Genomic DNA, 23,653 nt, shown 5'->3' with positions numbered 1-23,653 from the left:
TTAATAGTGATTGGGGGTGTAGCTTGTATTTGGTAACAATATGGCAGAGGAGATTAACCCCTTAGTGACTGGCCCATTTTATGCCCTAATGACCAACCAATGTTTCATTTTTGTTCATGGACGCATTCCTAGAACCATAACTTTTTAATTTTTCCGACGACATGGCCATATGAGGGCCTGTATTTTGCGGGACAAATTGTATTTTTTAATGATATCATTTTGAGGTACATATAATATCTTGTATAACTCGTTACTTTTTGGGTGGGGAAGGGTGGGTGACGAGAGGAAATTTCACCATTGTGTTTTTTGTACTTCATTTTTACGGCTTTCGGCATGCAGAATAAATAAAGTGATAATATTATTCTCTGGTCAGCAGGATTCTGGCAATACTACGTTTATACAGTCTTGTTATGTTATACACTAAAGACGCTTTTTTTTAAGATTTGTTTTTTTATTTCCATATTCCAAGAGCCTTAGGCCGGCTGCACACGGCCGTGACGGGCTCCGCCGCGAAATTCCGCGGCGGAGCCCGTCACGGCGCCCCCAGGAGACCCCAAACTTACCTGCGGATCCGGTGTCCTCGCTCCCGCATGACGCTTCACCGCCCACCTCCGCCGCGTCATGTGACACGCGGTGGGCGGGGAAGCGTTTTCACGCTATCTTCCGCTGTGCTACAGCGGAAGATAGCGTGAACGGACGGCTTCCATTGACTGCAATGGAAGCCGTCCACACGTACACCCGCGGCAAATAGAGCATGCCGCGGGTGAGGACGGGAGATTTCACGGTGCGGAATTCCGCGGTGGAATTCCGCACCGTGAGCATTGTGCTATTAGGTTCAATAGAACCTAATAGCTGCGGGCAACGCAGCGGATTTCCGCCGTGAATTATGCGGCGGAAATCTGTTCGTGGGAAGGAGGCCTTAAGCTGAATGCCCACAGACGGATTAGTGCTGCGGAATTCATGGTCAGACATCCGCCGCGAATTCCGCAGCAATGTCCGTCCTGTGTAATACGATTCTCCCCTTACCACGAGCAGAAATCAACTACGATTTTCCACTCGCAGGGGAGAATTGCAGCATGTTCTATTCTGTGCAAAAAAAATAAAAATCGCACGAATGGCCTTCATTGCAGTCAATGGAAGCCGTCCGTTCCGCGATACTTCTGCAGTGAGCACTGCAGAAGTACAGCGAGAATCCGCATCACAGCCCAGCGCTGGTGCATCATGTGCTGCACTGTGCATGCGCATCGGGTGAGACACTCGCAGCGGATCCGGACAGGTGACTATAGGGGGCGCCAGGTCTGATTCTGCTGCAATATTTTGCAGGTGGAATCTGTCACGGCCTTTGGCATGAGGCCTTAACGTTTTCATTTTTCCATAAACGGAGCTCTATGAGGGCTTGCTTTTTGCGGGATGAGCTCTAGTCTTCATTTATCGCATTTATATTAACATTTTTTTTCTAGAGGCAAGATTAACAAGGTCTGCAATTTTGGCATGTGTTTTTTTTAAATAGTGTTCGCCCAGTGGTATAAATAATAGGTTCAATGAGTTCTGCTGGTCAGTACGATTACATCAATACCTAATTTATATAGTTTTTTTAATATCTTGCTAATTTTCACACATTTTTTAACCCCTTAAGGACATGGCCTATTTTAGGTTTAAGTACACAACGATTTTTGACGGATTTTAATCTCCATTGTTCAAAAGCCATAACTTTTTTATTTTTCCGTTGACACAGCTGTATAAGGGCTTGTGTTTACGTGGCGAACTGTAGTTTTTATCGGTGGCATTTTTGGATACATAGACTATATTGTAAAACTTTTATTATTTTTTTTTATGATCACAAAGAGTGAAAACAAATCAATTTGGCCATAGATTTTTTTTTTAAAGCGTTAATTATGCAGCATAAATGACACAATCTATTTTTTTGCGGGCCGGTACGATTACAAGGATGTCAAAATTCTTTTTTTTTTTTTTTAGTTTTTTTCACTTATGTGCAATAAAACCCCTTTTTTGGAATTTTTTTTTTTTTTTTTTTTTTTTTTTTTAAATCGCTGCATTCAAAGTCCTATAACTTTTTTATTTTTCCATGGACAGAGCCCTGTGAGGGCTTATATTTTGCAAAACAAGCTGTAGTTTTTATTGGTACCATTTTGGGGTACATATGGCTTTTTTGATCACTTTTAGGCCGCCTGCAGACGGCCGGGTCAGATCCCGCTGCAAGAATTCTCGCAACAGGACCCGACCTGAGCCCCTGCAGGGACCAGCGCGGCACTCATCTCTCCCGCGGCTCTGGCTCTTTGATGTGCCAGGTGCAGCCAGCCGCTGCATGCGCAGAGCGGAATCGGCGGCCGGGAAATGACATTTTTGTGCGGGGCTCTGCGAGATCCGCACAGAAATACAACATGCAGCGATTCATGATTTCACGCGGACAAATCGTGGCCGTCTGCCTAGGATTGCGTTTTCTAACGCAATCCTAGAACAGCTTCCACGGGTGGAAATTCTGCGGGAAATCCCAGCATGGAATTTCTGCCCGTATGCAGGGGGCTTTATTGTGTTTTGTGGGAGATAAAATGCAAAAAATTTGCATTTTGTCTCAGTTTTTTAAAGGAGTTTTTTTTTTCACTTTATGCCGTGCAGGATAAAAAACGTGTGCAACTTATTGTACGTGCCGTTGCAGACACGACGATACCAAATATGTGGGATGGGGGGGGGGGGGGGGGGGGTTACGCTAATATGAGAAAAAGCCCCAAAAAAGGTGTTTTTTTACTTTTTTTTTTCCTTCCATTTATTGTACATTATTTTGATGGGGTTTTTTTTTACACCATTCGTGTCCCTCTGAGGGACTTACACCATACCAGCTCTGATCGCTATGATAAGGCATTGCCAAGTGGGTTAGGACTTTTCTCCTGCAATGCCTTATTGCTTATTAGAGCGATCATAGGCAATGGCAATACAGGACGCCGGTATCTGGCATCCTGTTGCCATGGCAACCAGCCGGGCTCTCTGACTATATCACATCATACTACATAGATCGCGGCAGGGAAGGGTTTAACAGAGGGGAGTGCATCTCCGATGCACCCCTGCTGTTGCAGCAGGAGGCCGGCTATCAGTGACAGCCGGCTCCCGCTGCTGGATAGCGCGAGATCGCTTCTTATCTTGCGCTATCCACATGACGTAAGGGTACGTCCAGTTGCAGAAAGTACCCCGCCTCCAGGACGTACCCTTACGTCATATGGAGAGAAGGGATTAAACAGATGTATCCTTTTGTATTATCCTATTCAAAGACTCCCAACATTTTTTTTCTTCTAACTGTGCTGTTTCAGTTTTAGTTTTTTTGAAGGACGAATTCGGCTTTTATCAGTACTATTTAGTGATGCATACGACTTTTTGTTTGCTTTTTATGCTGTTTCTTTTCTGCGGCAAGATGCAAGCTGCATAAAATCCTGAACAATGATTGTTCAATCTAAACAGCAGCTGTTCTGTATTGAACAGCCGCTGTGTTAATTGAATTGAAAGGGGCGGGGGAAGAGCGCGGAGAGAAATCTCCTCCAGCTGCCCGACCCCTGCTGGCCGCTCTGTGAGCGAGCCAGCGATACTCACTCCTGTGTAACAGCACATAAGCGAGTACACACAGGGCCGAGTGTCGGGCATCATTTGGCCGATATTTGTCCCATTTAAATGGGCCTTTACTCTGCTGGATTTCTTCCTCTGGGGTTACGTAAAGCATTGTGTATTCACAACTACAGAAACGCTATCTATTCTCCTTAGGAAGCGCACATAGACGGTGAGTGAGGAGACGCAAAAGGCCATTCATGTTCCTCTGGGTAATATGCAAATAATGGGGATGGAATAATATCTCCACTGTACCACCTATTGAGTCTCCTCTCTCATCGTCTAGGTGCTCTCCCTAAGGAGAAAAGATAGTGTTTCTGACCGCCATCCCAGGCCTCTCACTAGCAAAGCCAGACTCCTATTGTACACTGATGAAGAGAAAATATCCTGAAACAGCTGTGTGTACATGGAGTTTGGCTTTGCTTCTAATTCCCAGCCATTGTTACAAGGCTTGTATAAAGAGTCCAACTGTGGCTTCAAGCAATGCTGCCTTCCAATAGGTGGTACTGTGGAAGTATTATTCCATCTCCCTTATTTGCATATAAGGGAGATATAAGTGTTAATGGACACTAATGTCCATTAACACTTTATTAGCCTCATTTGCGTGTAAAAGGTGCGGTCTGTGTTATCTTCTCTCCAGCTAAACGATGGATTTTAAGCTCACCTTAAAATCATCATTCAGCCAAATAATGAACGATGGCAGCATTTACACGCAATGATTATCACTCATATGCTATAGTTTGAACAAATTTTGAGCGCTAATTGTTGTGTGTAAAAGGGCTTCAAAGGCCCATTTACACGTAGCTGTTGCTTAAATAAAAATTTGAGCGATAATTGTTCAGTGTGAATGCGAAAGAAAAAAAAAAGTCACTTGTCATTCGTGATTGTTTAAGCTGTATACATTGTGGTGCAAATTGCCCTCCCTCACATAGGCGTTTGCAAAAACACAGCGTTTTCAACGCTGAGTTTACTGTGTTTTCAGCAACGTTGGCATGCGTTTTGACAGTGTTTTGGCTGTGTTTTCAACACAGCTGAAAACATAGCCAAGGAAGCTGGAAACTTTTTTTCAGACTTGCTGGCAAAGCAAGCTGCGTTTAACGCTATTAAAACGCAGTACAAAGTTGTGCCGCGTTTTCAGCAAACGCAGCCCATTAATTTCAATGGGAGAGACACAGTTGAAAACGGCCAAGAATAGAACATGCAACGCTTTCAAAACGCAGCATTGGAAACACTGCATTTTCAGCCATGTGCGAGCAGCCCCATTGAAATTAATGGGAGCGCTGTACAGCGTTTAGCGCAGCGCTGAAAATGCAGTGCTAAACGCTGTACAAACACGCCTGTGTGAGGGAGGTGTCAGGGATCTGGGTACGAGAGTCCCTGAAAACAACCCACAACTCACTACTACAACTGGGTGACAGTCCCTACACTTACTAGAGAAGCGGGGCACAGGGACCGATACAGACAAACACTGGAAACAAAGGAACACAGAGGAGAGTCAGACATTCCGAGTCGGCAACAGGAGGGTACACGGTACAAAGGGGTCAGGCAAAGCAAGGTCAGGTTCGAAGTCCGAGGGTCAAGAGCCGGGAGCGCAATCCAAATATGCAGGTGTAGCCTGGAGACAAACATATACTGGCAATGCTGGAAGGAAACAGGCACGTTTAAATGCTGTCAGAACTCCCGCCCCAGCAGCTAATTGGGGTGGGGGCCTGCCAGCAGCCAGACCCAGACATAAGGCAGCGAGTGCGGAGACCCAGACATCCAGCAGCAAGTGCAGAACATGCTAATCAGGATGTCATGGCAACGGACACGTCATCCACTGCATCCCCAGCAACTCGATTAGCCAGGTGCCGCCCCCTGAGCACTGGAGCATGCGCCATTGTTCGGGACCCCAACGGCCAGGGGAGGTCACCAAGACCGGGGCTCCCCTGCGCCGCACCCGATCAGCTCAGGTGATAGGGCCGATGGTGCGGTCACGGAGACCCCGAGAGCCGCCGGTCCTAACAGAAGGCCTAAAAGTAATGGGGCACAGGTGTAGATTCTGTGTCAAAATTTCTCAGTGTGAATATATGTTCAGACAGCGAAATTCACTGAGGACTTTTCCACATGAACTCCGCCTCTAAAAACCCACACCAAAATCCACGGCTTTCTGGCGCAGTTTTAGGTGCGCACTGGTTTTAGCTCTGTCAGTGGGCAGAGTCTGTGTACGTTATTCAAAAACGGAAAATCGCATATCCATGTCAAGAAATAACATGGCACTTCTTGACACAGAAACACTTGTTTCCACATTGGAATTCCAAACACTGATTTTGCCCCTTGACAAGGCTAAATCCGTGCCAAAAACTGCAGGAGCAGCCATGGATTTTTAATCAGTTTTTAGAGGCGGAACTTACGCTGAAAATTCTGTAGTGAATCCTGTCGTGTGAACATACACTTAGGGCTCCTGCACACTGGTGATGGCGATATTTGGCCGTGATTCACGGCCCGATATCGCCCTCGCAGTCCTTCTGAAACCCCCTGGATGCGAGGCATTTTCAAAAGGAAACAACCTCGCATCCCTGCGGGGCTGAAGGAATCCCCCATACCGAGAAGAGAGAGGGAGGCGGAGCTACAAGGGATCTCCTAGAGATCTCCCTATATTTGGGTTAAAAAATACTGTACTTGATCCTTAACCACTTAAGGACGAAGCCCGTTTGAGCTTTAATGACCAGGCCAAATTTTGGAAATCTGACATGTGTCACTTTAACATTAGAGATGAGCGAGCGTATTCGCTAAGGCAAACTACTCGAGCGAGTAGTGCCTTATGTGAGTACCTGCCCGCTTGTCTCTAAAGATTCGGGTGCCGGCGGGGGAGAGAGGTGAGTTGCGGGAGTGAGCAGGGGGGAGCGGGGGGAGAGAGTGAGAGAGATCTCCCCCCCCCTTCCCCCGTTCCTCCCTGCTCTCCTCCGCCGCTCCCCGTCGGCACCTGAATCTTTTGAGACGAGCGGGCAGGTGCTCGCATAAGGCACTATTCGCTCGAGTTGTCTGCCTTAGCGAGTATGCTCGCTCATCTCTATTTAACATATAATAACTCCGTAAAGGTTTTGCATATCTAATTGATTCTGACATTGTTTTTTCGCCACATATTGTATTTCATTTAGGTGGTAAAAATAGACCGATAGAATTTGTGTATATTTATTAAAAGCACCAAAATTGGGAACATTTTGAAAAAAATTGTAATTTTTTTAAATTTTCAATTGCAATATCTCAAATATGTGCAAACAAACTGCACAAATTCTTGATAAGATATTTATTTCCATCTGTTGACTTTATTCTGGACGCACATTTGAAAAACGTTTGGTTTTTTTTAACCATTCAGGAGACTTACAAAATGCTCCATGAGGGGAGATGAAACAAACTTTTTTTTCTTTTAACTTTTTCAAGATCGCTGTTATCCATTGGATAACAGCACACACGTGACCGGGAACCAACATACAGCGGCTCCTGGTGACAGCTCCCTGCTCTCGGCTACTCATACTAGCCGGGTGCAGGGAGTTTTTAAATTTCCCGGGCTGCCAGCTCTGTGTGTGTGACGCAATGATGTCTGGCGCGCATGCGCAGATGCCAGTGTCAGGTCCTGGAGGACCGAAACGCCGCGGGACATTGGGGGGGACGGGGGTGAGTATCCTCAGCTACCCTTACGGATCCGATCCATAAGGGGAGCTGAAACTTTACTTTTTTTTACACTTTATATTGACTTTAATGCGATCACCGGTATCTGGTGGATACCAGCGATCGTGTGACCAGGGAGGGCTTCCCAGGGTCCCCTATGACAGCTCTAGGATGTCGGGTAACTGACAGCATGGAGCTGTCACGTCCACAGCCTGCAGGGCTTTAATTCCTAGAGGCAGCGTGTTTTTATGGCCTTGGGGATTAAAATCCAGCTAAGCAGAATGTAAAAACACTATGGAGTGGTCACTAAGGGGTTAATAAACTTAGGCCCAAATCCTATTTTCTTCAGCGCAACCCATAGGTAGTGTCACGAGTCTGGCGCTGGAATGGAGTCACCTATTGTAACTGCCGCTGGCGGGAAACGTGGTCAAGGAGACGGCCGGGGTCTGGTACACGAGATAACGTTGCAGCACAGGGGATTCAAGCAGCAGCACAGTCAAGAGGAATAGCCGCATACCGATGACCGGACATACTTCAGCAGTTCTCATCTACTATTTCCCACAAGGAAAAAAGGGCAACAAACTCCCTCAACATCCGATGTCGGGTGTAGCTCCCTGAAACTCTTCATGTGGAAACAAGAAAAAGCATCAGCCAATCCATTTTGGCAACCAGGGACATGTTTAGCCCGAAACGGCACGTTAACATTGCCGGAACCAGCGGCAAAAAAGCTGATTGCTTACTGATCACCTGTACCACCGTCTCATTGTCTGACCAAAAGCATATCCTCCGGCCCACCAAACAGGGACCCTATACCTCCATTGCCACTACAACTGGATACATTTCTAACAACGCAATATTCTTGTTTTTCCAAGACCTTGGCCGGGGAAACCTGCACCAATGATTTCCCAAAATGACCTTGAAACCAATCGCACCCGCAGCATCCGAAAAAAGATTGATTTCTCGATTGGACACCTCTTCCTTCTGACACATAACCTAGCCGTTGAATGTCTGGAGAAAAATCTTCCAAACATAGTAACATAGTATGTAAGGCCGAATGAAGACATTGTCCATCTAGTCCAGCCTGTCTATCCTACTGTGTTGATCCAGAGGAAGGCAAAAAAAACCCAAGGCCAGATCTGCCCGTATGGCCCAGGTTATCCATACAAAATGATGTAATTCTTTTACTTCCACTGTCGCCAAAGAACCCCGGTCCCTGGGAATAACCTTGCACGCAAAATTCAACAATCCCAAAAGAACTTGGACTTGGTGTAACATAACCTTCACATGGGCGTATTTGTGCATGTATTTACGCACCCAATTCTTAGTGAATAGAACCCATTGATTTTAATGGGTTCATTCACAAGTGCATACTTTGCGTGCGCAATTTCGTTGCGCAAAAAAATACACAGTATGTTCTATTCCCCTGCGCATTTTGGTTCAGAATTTGAGGAAGGCATATTCTGCAACATTGTTGTGGAATATGCTGTCCCATGTGAAAGCACCATAAGGCCAACTTCACATGAGCATATGTGTATTTGCATGTACCTGAGCGCCACAGTTTCACAGAACGAATAATACTTTTTTTTGCGTGCATCAAATGTACTATGCTTTTTGTCCCTGGAAGGCACGTTCATTTGCACATGGCAAAAAAAAGACACACCAATTGAAATGGATAATGAGTTCCAGATGTGTTCATTTTTCCAGCGCAATTCAGCAGTAATTATTGCGTATTGCTCGCGCATTTGTGCCCCCCCTGTCATTGACTTTTATGGGGACCTTTGGTGCTCTAATACACAGAAAAATAGAACATGTTCTATTTTTTTTTGTGTGTGTGACCGAAATGCACTTGAAAATATACGTTTAAATATGGGTTCTATTATTTATCTATAATAATGTCAGAACTAGATACGGGCGTCTGTTCATCTATCAGTCTTTTCTTGAACTGATTACCCAGCTGCTTGGCACAGGGTTTTTATGCTAGTTAAGCTCCCCGAAGAAAAGCCGTCATCGTATCCCACACAACTCAGCCGTGCCTGCATTGATTTGGAAGAGTTCCCGCAGTTGCTCACGGATATCAGTTCTGTCAACTATTTTCAACTAAAAGAAATTGAGTTTCCAACCCACGCAGCGCCGGAGAGAAATAGTGACAAACCACGAGAGCAACAGCATGGGAAACCAATGAGCGGGCTATCGGGGCGTATATTCCATCTATGTTACATATGGCAGCACAAGCTGGTTCAAAAGTGACAGGTCTACATGTGACAAGGAATGGTGTAAAGCCGAGACTCAAGAGTAACACTGCTGCTCTAGATGTGTAACTCTCCATATATGGATTCATCCTACTTCATCTAGAAGTCACTACAATATTTAACATCCCTCTTCTTTCTGGTATCGCTCTTTTCTCTATTATTAAAGACACCATCCTGTCACCCGGCCAGCGCTGACATTGCATGCAGTATTTCTGCCCTGCAAAACACAGGTGGAGAAACGCTGATTGCATCACTATAATAGTACCGTCCGCTCTTAGCAGAGCTCCACCTGCGTTTTCCTTTAGTGTTAGGCCTCCTTCACACGGGCGACAAAGTCGCGTGATTTTGTAGCGTTGCTACGATGCTACAAATCGCATGTATGAGAAGCCCATGGTTTCCTATGGGTTCCTTCACACATGAGATGTTTTGTAGCATGCTACAAAATGACACACAAACCTCGCAGGTCCGGCGATATGCCTGCGACACGCTAGGTTTTGTAGCCCATGTTTCTCTATGGAGCCTTCCTCTCTGCTGCATCGCAGTGCACGAAAACGCGGTTTGCATGCGATGCAATGTAACTTTGACAGTAGCAGATGCTACAAGGTCACGTGATTTTGTAGCGTCACATGCGACTTTGTAGCGCTACAAAATCATGGTATCGCTGTGAGAAAATCGCAGCGATATCATACGGTGCAGCGATGCGATATCGCTGCGATTTTCTCACAGTGATGCGATATCACCCGTGTGAAGGAGGCCTAACAGCAAGCTAAACGCAACAGGATGTACAGTAATGCCATGGAGATTCGCGGTTTGTATGGCAGGGGATCAGAATCCGATCCCATTCCATACAATGAGTGTGCCAGCTGTTTCTTACAGCTGACTACCACTGGCAACAGCTGCAATCAGCACTCCTGCTGATCGTGGCTGTTAACCTTTTAAATGCCACAATCAATTCTGACACTAGTATTTAAATGCCCTGATCAGAGTTCAAGGATCTCGAACGCCCCCTCGCGATGAATTCGCAGGGTGCCGTTTAGTTGTCATAGCAGTCGGGGGTTTTCTGGATGCTCCAGGGCTGCCATTGCAGATTGCCTATCAAATCATGCCTGTGGTGTAGCTTGCTAGATTGCCTGTCAGATCGTGGTAGAATGTAATACTATTGGTATTACTGGCAGCAATAGCTCTGCTGGTATGTTATCTATGACTGGCGCTGTATTTTTGGCTAGTTGTTTCATTATCACAGCCACTTCTGACTGCATAACGGAGGCTCCAAGTCAACAAGCATAGATAACATACCAGCAGAGCTATTGCTGCCAGTACCAGTGAAAACCATCACAGCGATGTGCCAGGCAGTAAAGGCATCCACACAATGGCCACAGGACTGGAAAAGATCTGTCTTCACCCCTCTACCAAAGAAGGGCGACTCTCAGAATTGCTCCAACGACCGAACAATAGCCCTCCTTCTGCATGCAAGTGTAGTGGGCCAGAACGTATATTCCTGGCCCCTCCATAAATGTCATACATGTAATGTCTTTTGTAGATGCGCTGTGCAGAGTTGTCATTTTGTTATGTGTATTGCACAGCTACAGCAAGTGAGAGGTTAATGTTTGCATGAGACTGGGAGACTGTAACATAGCATGTTAGGCTGAATGAAGACAATGACCATCTAGTTCAGCCTGTTTCAACTTTCTTGTTGATCCAGAGGAAGGCAACTCCCCCCACCACCACCACCCACAAGAGGCAGAAGCCAATTAGCCCTTTCCAGACTCCGTAATGACAGTCAGAATAATCCCTGGATCAACCTCTGATAGTTCCTACCTGTCTGTAGACCTGGATCAACAACCCGCTGGTCACCTAATGTCTATATCCTGTAATATCATAGCGATCTAGAAAGACATCTAGTCCCCTCTTAAACTCCTCTATGGATTTTGCCATCACCACATCCTCAGGCAGAGAGTTCCACAGTCTCACTGCTCTTACAGTAAAGAACCCCCTTCTGTGTTGGTGATGAAACCTGCTTTCTTCTAGATGTAGCGGATGCCCTCTTGTTACCGTTGTAGTCCTGGGTATAAACAGATCATGGGAGAGATCCTTGTATTGTCCCCTCATGTATTTATACATAGTTATTTGCTCGCCCCTTAGGCGTCTTTTTTCCATGGAAAATAATCCAAATTTTGATAGCCTCTCTGGGTATTCCAGTCCCTTCATTCCATGTATTAACTTAGTTGCCCTTTTTTGTACCCCCTCAAGCGCTGCAACATCCTTCCTGAGAACCGGTGTCCAGAACTGTACGCAGTATTCCATGTGGGGCCTGACAAGTGCCTCATATAGTAAAAAAATAATGTTCTCGTCCCTCGCCCCTATACCTTATATAGCACCCCAAAACTTTATTTGCTTTTGCAGCAGCTGACTGGAAATCGTTGCTCTAGTTAAATCTACAGTCCACTAGTACCCCCAGGTCTTTTTCCATATCACTTTTCCCAAGCTGTACCCCATTTAGTGTATATTGGTGACATCCGTTCCTCCTGCCCATGTGCATAACCTTACATTTATCAACATTGAACTTCATTTGTCATTTTTCTGCCCAAGCCCCCAGCTTATCTAGGTCCTTTTGTAGCCGCACATTATCCTCCGTTGCATTGACTATATTGTATAATTTTGTGTCATCTGCAAATATTGATATTTTACTGTGCAGCCCCTCTATCAGGTCATTTATAAATATATTGAAAAGGATGGGGCCCAATACTGAACCCTGTGGCACCCCACTAGCGACGGTGGCCCAATCAGAGTACAAACCATTTATTACCACCCTCTGCTTTCTATCTCTGAGCCAGTTCTTTACCCAGATACACACGATTTCACCCAATTTGAGCGGTCTCATTTTGTATATCAACCTATTATGCGGCACGGTGTCAAATGCTTTAGAGAAGTCCAGATACACGAGATCAATAGACTCTCCCAGGTCCAGCCTAGAACTTACTTCATCGTAGAAGCTGATCAGATTGGTCTGACATGATGAACCCCTCATGAACCCATGCTGATGAGTCATTTTGTTGTTCTCCTTGAGATATTCTAGGATGGCGTCTCTCAGAAACCCCTTGAATATTTTTCCAGCTATAGAAGTGAGACTTACCGGCCTGTAGTTACCAGACTCTCTTTTGGACCCCTTTTTGTGAATTGGAACCATATTGGCAATGCACCAATCCAATGGTACAACCTGAACGTATCCATAAATATTAAAAATAGCGGTCTAGCTATCACATACTTAGTTCCCTTAGAACCCTTGGGTGTATTCCATCAGGGCCCGGCAATTTATCGATTTTAATCCTCTTTAACCGGCTCTGCACTTCCTCCTGTGTTAGGCATGTAATGTTTTGCAGGGGGGGGGGGGGGCGTTTTATTCACCTGCATTCTCAAGTGACATTTCTTTTTTGTTCATAAATACACTTGAAAAGAAACTATTTAATAGATTTGCCTTCCCCCCACCCCCCATCGTCTTCTATGATTTCTCCTGTATTATTTGTTAAAGGGCCAGTGCTCCCAGTGCAAATCCTTTTACTGTTAATATAATTGAAGAATAGTTTAGGGTTGTTTTTGCTCACTTTGGCAATCAGTCCTCCTTAGCGATTTTAATCTTTTCTTTACATATTTTGTTTTTTTTCCCTGTATGATTTTAGCACTTCTTCGCTGCCTTCTTGTTTTACCAGTTTAAACGCTTTCTTTTTTTGTTTATTGCCCCCCTTACTCTCTTGTCGAGCCACATTGGTTTCCTTCTACTTGTAGTTCTTTTGTTTTTAAAGGGTATGAATTGCTCACATGAGGTAATTAGGATGTTTTTAAACTTTTCCCATTTGTCATCTGTGCTGCAAATTTATCAATTAATGTCCTGTCACATGGTATGTGAGAGATTATAAGTATGAGTGAGTGAGGAGTCTCGAGATTTCTGTTCTTCTGGGTTCCAGAGAGAGCGACGGCCACATGGGGGTAACTTCAACCCTCATATGGTAAAGAATGGAAGAGAAAGAAAGGTATCCTGAGGACCCTAATGCCAGGGGCCAATAAAGAGCAAGAGAAGTAAGAGAGTTTGAGAGTGAGCGTGTCCAGAAAAGGCCAAGATCATTGTGCAGAGGTACTGTACTTCAAGAGTGTCTGTGGAGTGACCCTTCCCCTATCCTCGTCTAGAGAGTTCCCCACCAGGAGCGGTTCCTGTCAGTTAACGGAGACTGCAGGAGCGGTGTCATCCTTTGTTTCCTCCCTGACCTCAAATCTGCTATTTTGCCTGCACAACCGTCTTTTGCATTTGTGCTTTGTATCACGTTTATCAAGTAAAGTTTTGGCAGGCCTGGACCGTTCCCAGGAACCTGAGGTACGTTACACAGTCTGCGGCTCCTATATTTACCGCCGAGGGTCATTCCGGTGGGTGAAGGAGCGGTGGCGTCACCCGTGACAACGTTATCTCCTGTTTCTATGTTTATTGGCCATCCCTCTCCTAGGGGTGTCCGGAAGAGGCCTAGCGCTGCTTTGGCCGAGGCTACATGTGTCCCTCTGCAAGGGAGCCCGGTAAGTGCCACCGTGACAAGTGACCATTCTATCCTCCCAGCTCCTCAATGTATGCCCTATGTCCGAAGTCACCCTATGGGACGCTGCACAAGCAAGATCCTTCTCAAAATGATACAGGTAAGGGCTCCTACACAGTTGCGTGTTTCTTGCGCGTTTTTTTCACGCGATTGTCAATGGCACTTTCTAATGTTAAAAACGCATCGCACGAAAATTGCAAAGCACAAACTTGTGATGCGTTTTTAACATTATAAGAGCCTATTTACAATCGCATTAAAAAAACGCAGCAATATTGCAGCGTTAAAAATACCCGCAAGAAAAACGCAAGTGTGCAGAAGCCCTTACCTGTATCATTTTATATATATACTAGCGTACCCGTCGCGCGTTGCTGCGAAGACAGACATACATACATTAGTTTTTATATATCTAGATAACAACCAATCACAGCGCAGCTTTTTTAGGTTACCTCAGTGGTATAATATATAACAACCAATCACAGCGCAGCTTTCATGTTACCTCAGCAGTATAAAATATAACAACCAATCACAGTGCAGCTTTCATGTTACGTCAGCGGTATAATATATAACAACCAATCACAGTGCAGCTTTCATGTTACGTCAGCAGTAAGAGAAATAACAACCAATCACAGCGCAACTTTTATTCTGCCTCAGCAATATAAAAAATAGCAACGAATCACAGCGCAGCATTCATTTTACCTCAGCGGTATAATATATAGCAACCAATCACAGCACAGCTTTCATGTAACCTCAGCAGTATAAGAAATAGCCACCAATCACAGCACAGCTTTTATTTTACCTCAGCATTCTCAATATCCAGGAATTGTCTTGTGAAACGTTCGGCGGATGCATCATTTTGTAGTTGAACACTCATCCCGTTGCTCGTAATGCCTTTTGCTTTTGTGCTTGAGATGGAAATCAAACGATCTTTGTCTGGGGGGGCATAACTGTCGACGACGCTCGCACGCGCGGCACCTATCGTAGGATAGATGTACTATGCCAGTAATATTCCCAGGAATGTACTCAACAACTTCCCATTAACTTTTCCTATTTATGACATAATCAATGCGCGTGCCAAATTTCAAGTTTCTATTACATCGGGAAGCGAGAAAATTCGATTGCGTACGTAAAATTCGGACGCCAATTGTTTTGCGCATAGAATTGAATAATCGAGTTGGGACCCATTAGCTTTTCCTATTTATGACATATTCAATACCCGTGCCAAATTTCACGTTTCTATGACATTGGGAAGCGAGAAAATTAGATTACGTACGTAAAATTTGGACGCTAATTCTTTTGCGCATAGAATTGAATAATCGAGTTGGGACCCATTAGCTTTTCCTATTTATGACATAATCAATGCTCGTGCCAAATTTCAAGTTTCTATGTGAGAAAATTACATTCCGTACGTGAAATTTGGACGCTAATTCTTTTGCGCATTGAATTGAATAATCGAGTTGGGACCCATTAGCTTTTCCTATTTATGACATAATCAATGCTCCTGCCAAATTTCACGTTTCTATTACATTGGGAAGCGAGAAAATTCGATTCCGTACGTAAAATTTGGACGCTAATTCTTTGGTGCATAGAATTGAATAATCAAGTTGGGACCGATTAGCGTTTCCTATTTATGACATATTCAATGCCCGTGCCAAATTTCACGTTTCTATTACATTGGGAAGCGAGAAAATTCGATTCCGTACGTAAAATTTGGACGCTAATTCTTTGGCGCATAGAATTGAATAATCGAGTTGGGACCCATTAGCTTTTCCTATTTATGACATAATCAATGCTCCTGCCAAATTTCACGTTTCTATTACATTGGGAAGCGAGAGAATTCGATTCCGTACGTAAAATTTGGACGCTAATTCTTTGGCGCATAGAATTGAATAATCGAGTTGGGACCCATTAGCGTTTCCTATTTATGACATAATCAATGCTTGTGCCAAATTTCAAGTTTCTATGTGAGAAAATTACATTCCGTACGTAAAATTTGGACGCTAATTCTTTTGCGCATAGAATTGAATAATCAAGTTGGGACCCATTAGCTTTTCCTATTTATGACATAATCAATGCTCCTGCCAAATTTCACGTTTCTATTACATTGGGAAGCGAGAGAATTCGATTCCGTACGTAAAATTTGGACGCTAATTCTTTGGCGCATAGAATTGAATAATCGAATTGGGACCGATTAGCGTTTCCTATTTATGACATATTCAATGCCCGTACCAAATTTCACGTTTCTATGACATTGGGAAGCGAGAAAATTAGATTACGTACGTAAAATTTGGACGCTAATTCTTTTGCGCATAGAATTGAATAATCGAGTTGGGACCCATTAGCTTTTCCTATTTATGACATAATCAATGCTCGTGCCAAATTTCAAGTTTCTATGTGAGAAAATTACATTCCGTACGTAAAATTTGGACGCTAATTCTTTTGCGCATAGAATTGAATAATCGAGTTGGGACCCATTAGCTTTTCCTATTTATGACATAATCAATGCTCCTGCCAAATTTCACGTTTCTATTACATTGGGAAGCGAGAGAATTCGATTCCGTACGTAAAATTTGGACGCTAATTCTTTGGCGCATAGAATTGAATATTCGAATTGGGACCGATTAGCGTTTCCTATTTATGACATATTCAATGCCCGTACCAAATTTCACGTTTCTATTACATTGGGAAGCGAGAAAATTCGATTCCGTACGTAAAATTTGGACGCTAATTCTTTGGCGCATAGAATTGAATAATCAAGTTGGGACCGATTAGCGTTTCCTATTTATGACATATTCAATGCCCGTGCCAAATTTCACGTTTCTATTACATTGGGAAGCGAGAAAATTCGATTCCGTACGTAAAATTTGGACGCTAATTCTTTGGCGCATAGAATTGAATAATCGAGTTGGGACCCATTAGCTTTTCCTATTTATGACATAATCAATGCTCCTGCCAAATTTCACGTTTCTATTACATTGGGAAGCGAGAGAATTCGATTCCGTACGTAAAATTTGGACGCTAATTCTTTGGCGCATAGAATTGAATAATCGAGTTGGGACCCATTAGCGTTTCCTATTTATGACATAATCAATGCTTGTGCCAAATTTCAAGTTTCTATGTGAGAAAATTACATTCCGTACGTAAAATTTGGACGCTAATTCTTTTGCGCATAGAATTGAATAATCAAGTTGGGACCCATTAGCTTTTCCTATTTATGACATAATCAATGCTCCTGCCAAATTTCACGTTTCTATTACATTGGGAAGCGAGAGAATTCGATTCCGTACGTAAAATTTGGACGCTAATTCTTTGGCGCATAGAATTGAATAATCGAATTGGGACCGATTAGCGTTTCCTATTTATGACATATTCAATGCCCGTACCAAATTTCACGTTTCTATGACATTGGGAAGCGAGAAAATTAGATTACGTACGTAAAATTTGGACGCTAATTCTTTTGCGCATAGAATTGAATAATCGAGTTGGGACCCATTAGCTTTTCCTATTTATGACATAATCAATGCTCGTGCCAAATTTCAAGTTTCTATGTGAGAAAATTACATTCCGTACGTAAAATTTGGACGCTAATTCTTTTGCGCATAGAATTGAATAATCGAGTTGGGACCCATTAGCTTTTCCTATTTATGACATAATCAATGCTCCTGCCAAATTTCACGTTTCTATTACATTGGGAAGCGAGAGAATTCGATTCCGTACGTAAAATTTGGACGCTAATTCTTTGGCGCATAGAATTGAATAATCGAGTTGGGACCCATTAGCTTTTCCTATTTATGACATATTCAATACCCGTGCCAAATTTCACGTTTCTATGACATTGGGAAGCGAGAAAATTAGATTACGTACGTAAAATTTGGACGCTAATTCTTTTGCGCATAGAATTGAATAATCGAGTTGGGACCCATTAGCTTTTCCTATTTATGACATAATCAATGCTCGTGCCAAATTTCATGTTTCTACGACATTGGGAAGTGAGAGAATTAGTGGCAGTGATGGAAATCGAACGATCTACGTGGGGGGGGCGTAACTGTCGACGACGCTCGCACGCGCGCCATTTATCGTAGGATAGTTGTACTATGCCTATAATCTTCCCAGGAGTGTACTCAACAACTTCCCAAAGTTTCATGGCGATCGGATGAATGGTGTAGTAGCGCATAAAGGACAAACACGCACGCACGCACGCACGCACGCACGCACGCACGCACGCACGCACGCAGACAGACATACATTCATTTTTATATATATAGATATATACACACACACACACACACACACACAGTGTACAGTTCACTTGGGAGGTGATGTATTGTACAATATACAGTTGATATATATATATATATATATATATATATATGCAGTGTACAGTACAGTTGGGGTGTGTGTGTGTTTGTAAATATATATGTATATATATATATGCGCAGTATGGTGTACACTCAGGGTGTGATGTAGTATATAGTACAGTTGGTACATATATGCAGTATGGTGTACAATCGGGGCGTGATGTAGTATATAGTACAGTTGGTACATATATGCAGTATTGGTGTACATTCAGGGTGTGATGCAGTGTATAGTACAGTTGATACATATATGCAGTATGGTGTACACTCGGGGTGTGATGTAGTATATAGTACAGTTGGTACATATATGCCGTGTGCTGTATATACTCAGGGTGTGATGTAGTATATAGTACAGTTGGTACATATATGCCATATGGTGTACACTCTGGGTGTGATGTAGTATATAGTACAGTTGGTACATATATGCAGTGTGCTGTATATACTCAGGGTGTGATGTAGTATATAGTACAGTTGGTACATATATGCAGTATGGTGTACACTGGGTGTGATGTAGTATATATTACAGTTGGTACATATATGCAGTATGGTGTACACTGGGTGTGATGTAGTATATAGTACAGTTGGTACATATATGCAGTATGGTGTACACTGGGTGTGATGTAGTATATAGTACAGTTGGTACATATATGCAGTATGGTGTACACTCGGGGTGTGATGTAGTATATAGTACAGTTGGTATATATATATATGCAGTATGGTGTACACTCTGGGTGTGATGTAGTATATAGTACAGTTGGTACATATATGCAGTATGGTGTACACTGGGTGTGATGTAGTATATAGTACAGTTGGTACATATATGCAGTATGGTGTACACTCGGGGTGTGATGTAGTATATAGTACAGTTGGTACATATATGCAGTATGGTGTACACTCTGGGTGTGATGTAGTATATATACTCAGGGTGTGATGTAGTATATAGTACAGTTGGTACATATATGCAGTGTGCTGTATATACTCAGGGTGTGATGTAGTATATAGTACAGTTGGTACATATATGCCGTATGGTGTACACTCTGGGTGTGATGTAGTATATAGTACAGTTGGTACATATATGCAGTATGGTGTACACTCGGGGTGTGATGTAGTATATAGTACAGTTGGTACATATATGCTGTATGGTGTACACTCGGGGTGTGATGTAGTATATAGTACAGTTGGTGTATATATGCAGTATGGTGTACACTCGGGGTGTGATGTAGTATATAGTACAGTTGGTACATATATGCAGTATGGTGTACACTCGGGGTGTGATGTAGTATATAGTACAGTTGGTACATATATGCAGTATGGTGTACACTCTGGGTGTGATGTAGTATATAGTACAGTTGGTGTATATATGCAGTATGGTGTACACTCTGGGTGTGATGTAGTATATAGTACAGTTGGTGTATATATGCAGTATGGTGTACACTCTGGGTGTGATGTAGTATATAGTACAGTTGGTACATATATGCCGTATGGTGTACACTCGGGGTGTGATGTAGTATATAGTACAGTTGGTATATATATATATGCAGTGTGCTGTACACTCAGGGTGTGATGTCGTATATAGTACAGTTGGTATATATATGCAGTATGGTGTACACTCGGGGTGTGATGTAGTATATAGTACAGTTGGTACATATATGCCGTATGGTGTACACTCGGGGTGTGATGTAGTATATAGTACAGTTGGTATATATATGCAGTATGGTGTACACTCGGGGTGTGATGTAGTATATAGTACAGTTGGTACATATATGCAGTATGGTGTACACTCTGGGTGTGATGTAGTATATAGTACAGTTGGTATATATATGCAGTATGGTGTACACTCGGGGTGTGATGTAGTATATAGTACAGTTGGTACATATATGCCGTATGGTGTACACTCGGGGTGTGATGTAGTATATAGTACAGTTGGTACATATATGCAGTATGGTGTACACTCTGGGTGTGATGTAGTATATAGTACAGTTGGTACATATATGCAGTATGGTGTACACTCTGGGTGTGATGTAGTATATAGTACAGTTGGTACATATATGCAGTATGGTGTACACTCGGGGTGTGATGTAGTATATAGTACAGTTGGTGTATATATGCAGTATGGTGTACACTCGGGGTGTGATGTAGTATATAGTACAGTTGGTACATATATGCAGTATGGTGTACACTCGGGGTGTGATGTAGTATATAGTACAGTTGGTACATATATGCAGTATGGTGTACACTCTGGGTGTGATGTAGTATATAGTACAGTTGGTGTATATATGCAGTATGGTGTACACTCTGGGTGTGATGTAGTATATAGTACAGTTGGTGTATATATGCAGTATGGTGTACACTCTGGGTGTGATGTAGTATATAGTACAGTTGGTGTATATATGCAGTATGGTGTACACTCTGGGTGTGATGTAGTATATAGTACAGTTGGTACATATATGCCGTATGGTGTACACTCTGGGTGTGATGTAGTATATAGTACAGTTGGTACATATATGCCGTATGGTGTACACTCTGGGTGTGATGTAGTATATAGTACAGTTGGTACATATATGCCGTATGGTGTACACTCTGGGTGTGATGTAGTATATAGTACAGTTGGTACATATATGCCGTATGGTGTACACTCGGGGTGTGATGTAGTATATAGTACAGTTGGTGTATATATGCAGTATGGTGTACACTCTGGGTGTGATGTAGTATATAGTACAGTTGGTACATATATGCCGTATGGTGTACACTCTGGGTGTGATGTAGTATATAGTACAGTTGGTGTATATATGCAGTATGGTGTACACTGGGTGTGATGTAGTATATAGTACAGTTGGTATATATTTGCAGTATGGTGTACACTGGGTGTGATGTAGTATATAGTACAGTTGGAACATATATGCCGTATGGTGTACACTCTGGGTGTGATGTAGTATATAGTACAGTTGGTACATATATGCCGTATGGTGTACACTCTGGGTGTGATGTAGTATATAGTACAGTTGGTACATATATGCAGTATGGTGTACACTCGGGGTGTGATGTAGTATATAGTACAGTTGGTGTATATATGCAGTATGGTGTACACTCTGGGTGTGATGTAGTATATAGTACAGTTGGTGTATATATGCAGTATGGTGTACACTCTGGGTGTGATGTAGTATATAGTACAGTTGGTACATATATGCAGTATGGTGTACACTCGGGGTGTGATGTAGTATATAGTACAGTTGGTGTATATATGCAGTATGGTGTACACTCTGGGTGTGATGTAGTATATAGTACAGTTGGTGTATATATGCAGTATGGTGTACACTCTGGGTGTGATGTAGTATATATACTCAGGGTGTGATGTAGTATATAGTACAGTTGGTACATATATGCAGTGTGCTGTATATACTCAGGGTGTGATGTAGTATATAGTACAGTTGGTACATATATGCCGTATGGTGTACACTCTGGGTGTGATGTAGTATATAGTACAGTTGGTACATATATGCAGTATGGTGTACACTCTGGGTGTGATGTAGTATATAGTACAGTTGGTACATATATGCAGTATGGTGTACACTCGGGGTGTGATGTAGTATATAGTACAGTTGGTGTATATATGCAGTATGGTGTACACTCGGGGTGTGATGTAGTATATAGTACAGTTGGTACATATATGCAGTATGGTGTACACTCTGGGTGTGATGTAGTATATAGTACAGTTGGTGTATATATGCAGTATGGTGTACACTCTGGGTGTGATGTAGTATATAGTACAGTTGGTGTATATATGCAGTATGGTGTACACTCTGGGTGTGATGTAGTATATAGTACAGTTGGTACATATATGCCGTATGGTGTACACTCTGGGTGTGATGTAGTATATAGTACAGTTGGTACATATATGCCGTATGGTGTACACTCTGGGTGTGATGTAGTATATAGTACAGTTGGTACATATATGCCGTATGGTGTACACTCTGGGTGTGATGTAGTATATAGTACAGTTGGTACATATATGCCGTATGGTGTACACTCTGGGTGTGATGTAGTATATAGTACAGTTGGTACATATATGCCGTATGGTGTACACTCGGGGTGTGATGTAGTATATAGTACAGTTGGTGTATATATGCAGTATGGTGTACACTCTGGGTGTGATGTAGTATATAGTACAGTTGGTACATATATGCCGTATGGTGTACACTCTGGGTGTGATGTAGTATATAGTACAGTTGGTGTATATATGCAGTATGGTGTACACTGGGTGTGATGTAGTATATAGTACAGTTGGTATATATATGCAGTATGGTGTACACTGGGTGTGATGTAGTATATAGTACAGTTGGTACATATATGCCGTATGGTGTACACTCTGGGTGTGATGTAGTATATAGTACAGTTGGTACATATATGCCGTATGGTGTACACTCTGGGTGTGATGTAGTATATAGTACAGTTGGTACATATATGCAGTATGGTGTACACTCGGGGTGTGATGTAGTATATAGTACAGTTGGTGTATATATGCAGTATGGTGTACACTCTGGGTGTGATGTAGTATATAGTACAGTTGGTGTATATATGCAGTATGGTGTACACTCTGGGTGTGATGTAGTATATAGTACAGTTGGTACATATATGCAGTATGGTGTACACTCGGGGTGTGATGTAGTATATAGTACAGTTGGTGTATATATGCAGTATGGTGTACACTCTGGGTGTGATGTAGTATATAGTACAGTTGGTGTATATATGCAGTATGGTGTACACTCTGGGTGTGATGTAGTATATAGTACAGTTGGTACATATATGCAGTATGGTGTACACTCGGGGTGTGATGTAGTATATAGTACAGTTGGTACATATATGCAGTATGGTGTACACTCTGGGTGTGATGTAGTATATAGTACAGTTGGTGTATATATGCAGTATGGTGTACACTCTGGGTGTGATGTAGTATATAGTACAGTTGGTGTATATATGCAGTATGGTGTACACTCGGGGTGTGATGTAGTATATAGTACAGTTGGTATATATATATATATGCAGTGTGCTGTACACTCAGGGTGTGATGTCGTATATAGTACAGTTGGTATATATATGCAGTATGGTGTACACTCGGGGTGTGATGTAGTATATAGTACAGTTGGTACATATATGCCGTATGGTGTACACTCGGGGTGTGATGTAGTATATAGTACAGTTGGTACATATATGC

At 42.8% G+C, this 23,653-nt stretch overlaps 1 protein-coding gene across 2 annotated transcripts in view; it reads right to left on the bottom strand.

Moving 5' to 3' along the window:
• Positions 1 to 23,653, bottom strand: part of PARP10 (poly(ADP-ribose) polymerase family member 10) — a 67,485-nt gene that overhangs the window by 19,991 nt on the left and 23,841 nt on the right. The gene's annotated exons all lie outside the window — the stretch shown is intronic.

Source organism: Eleutherodactylus coqui, chromosome 9 (genome assembly GCF_035609145.1).
Source record: "Eleutherodactylus coqui strain aEleCoq1 chromosome 9, aEleCoq1.hap1, whole genome shotgun sequence".
In the NCBI taxonomy this organism is placed as follows: domain Eukaryota; kingdom Metazoa; phylum Chordata; class Amphibia; order Anura; family Eleutherodactylidae; genus Eleutherodactylus; species Eleutherodactylus coqui.
Note: the sequence above shows the minus strand (reverse complement) of the source record. Positions and strands in the feature narration are given on the sequence as shown.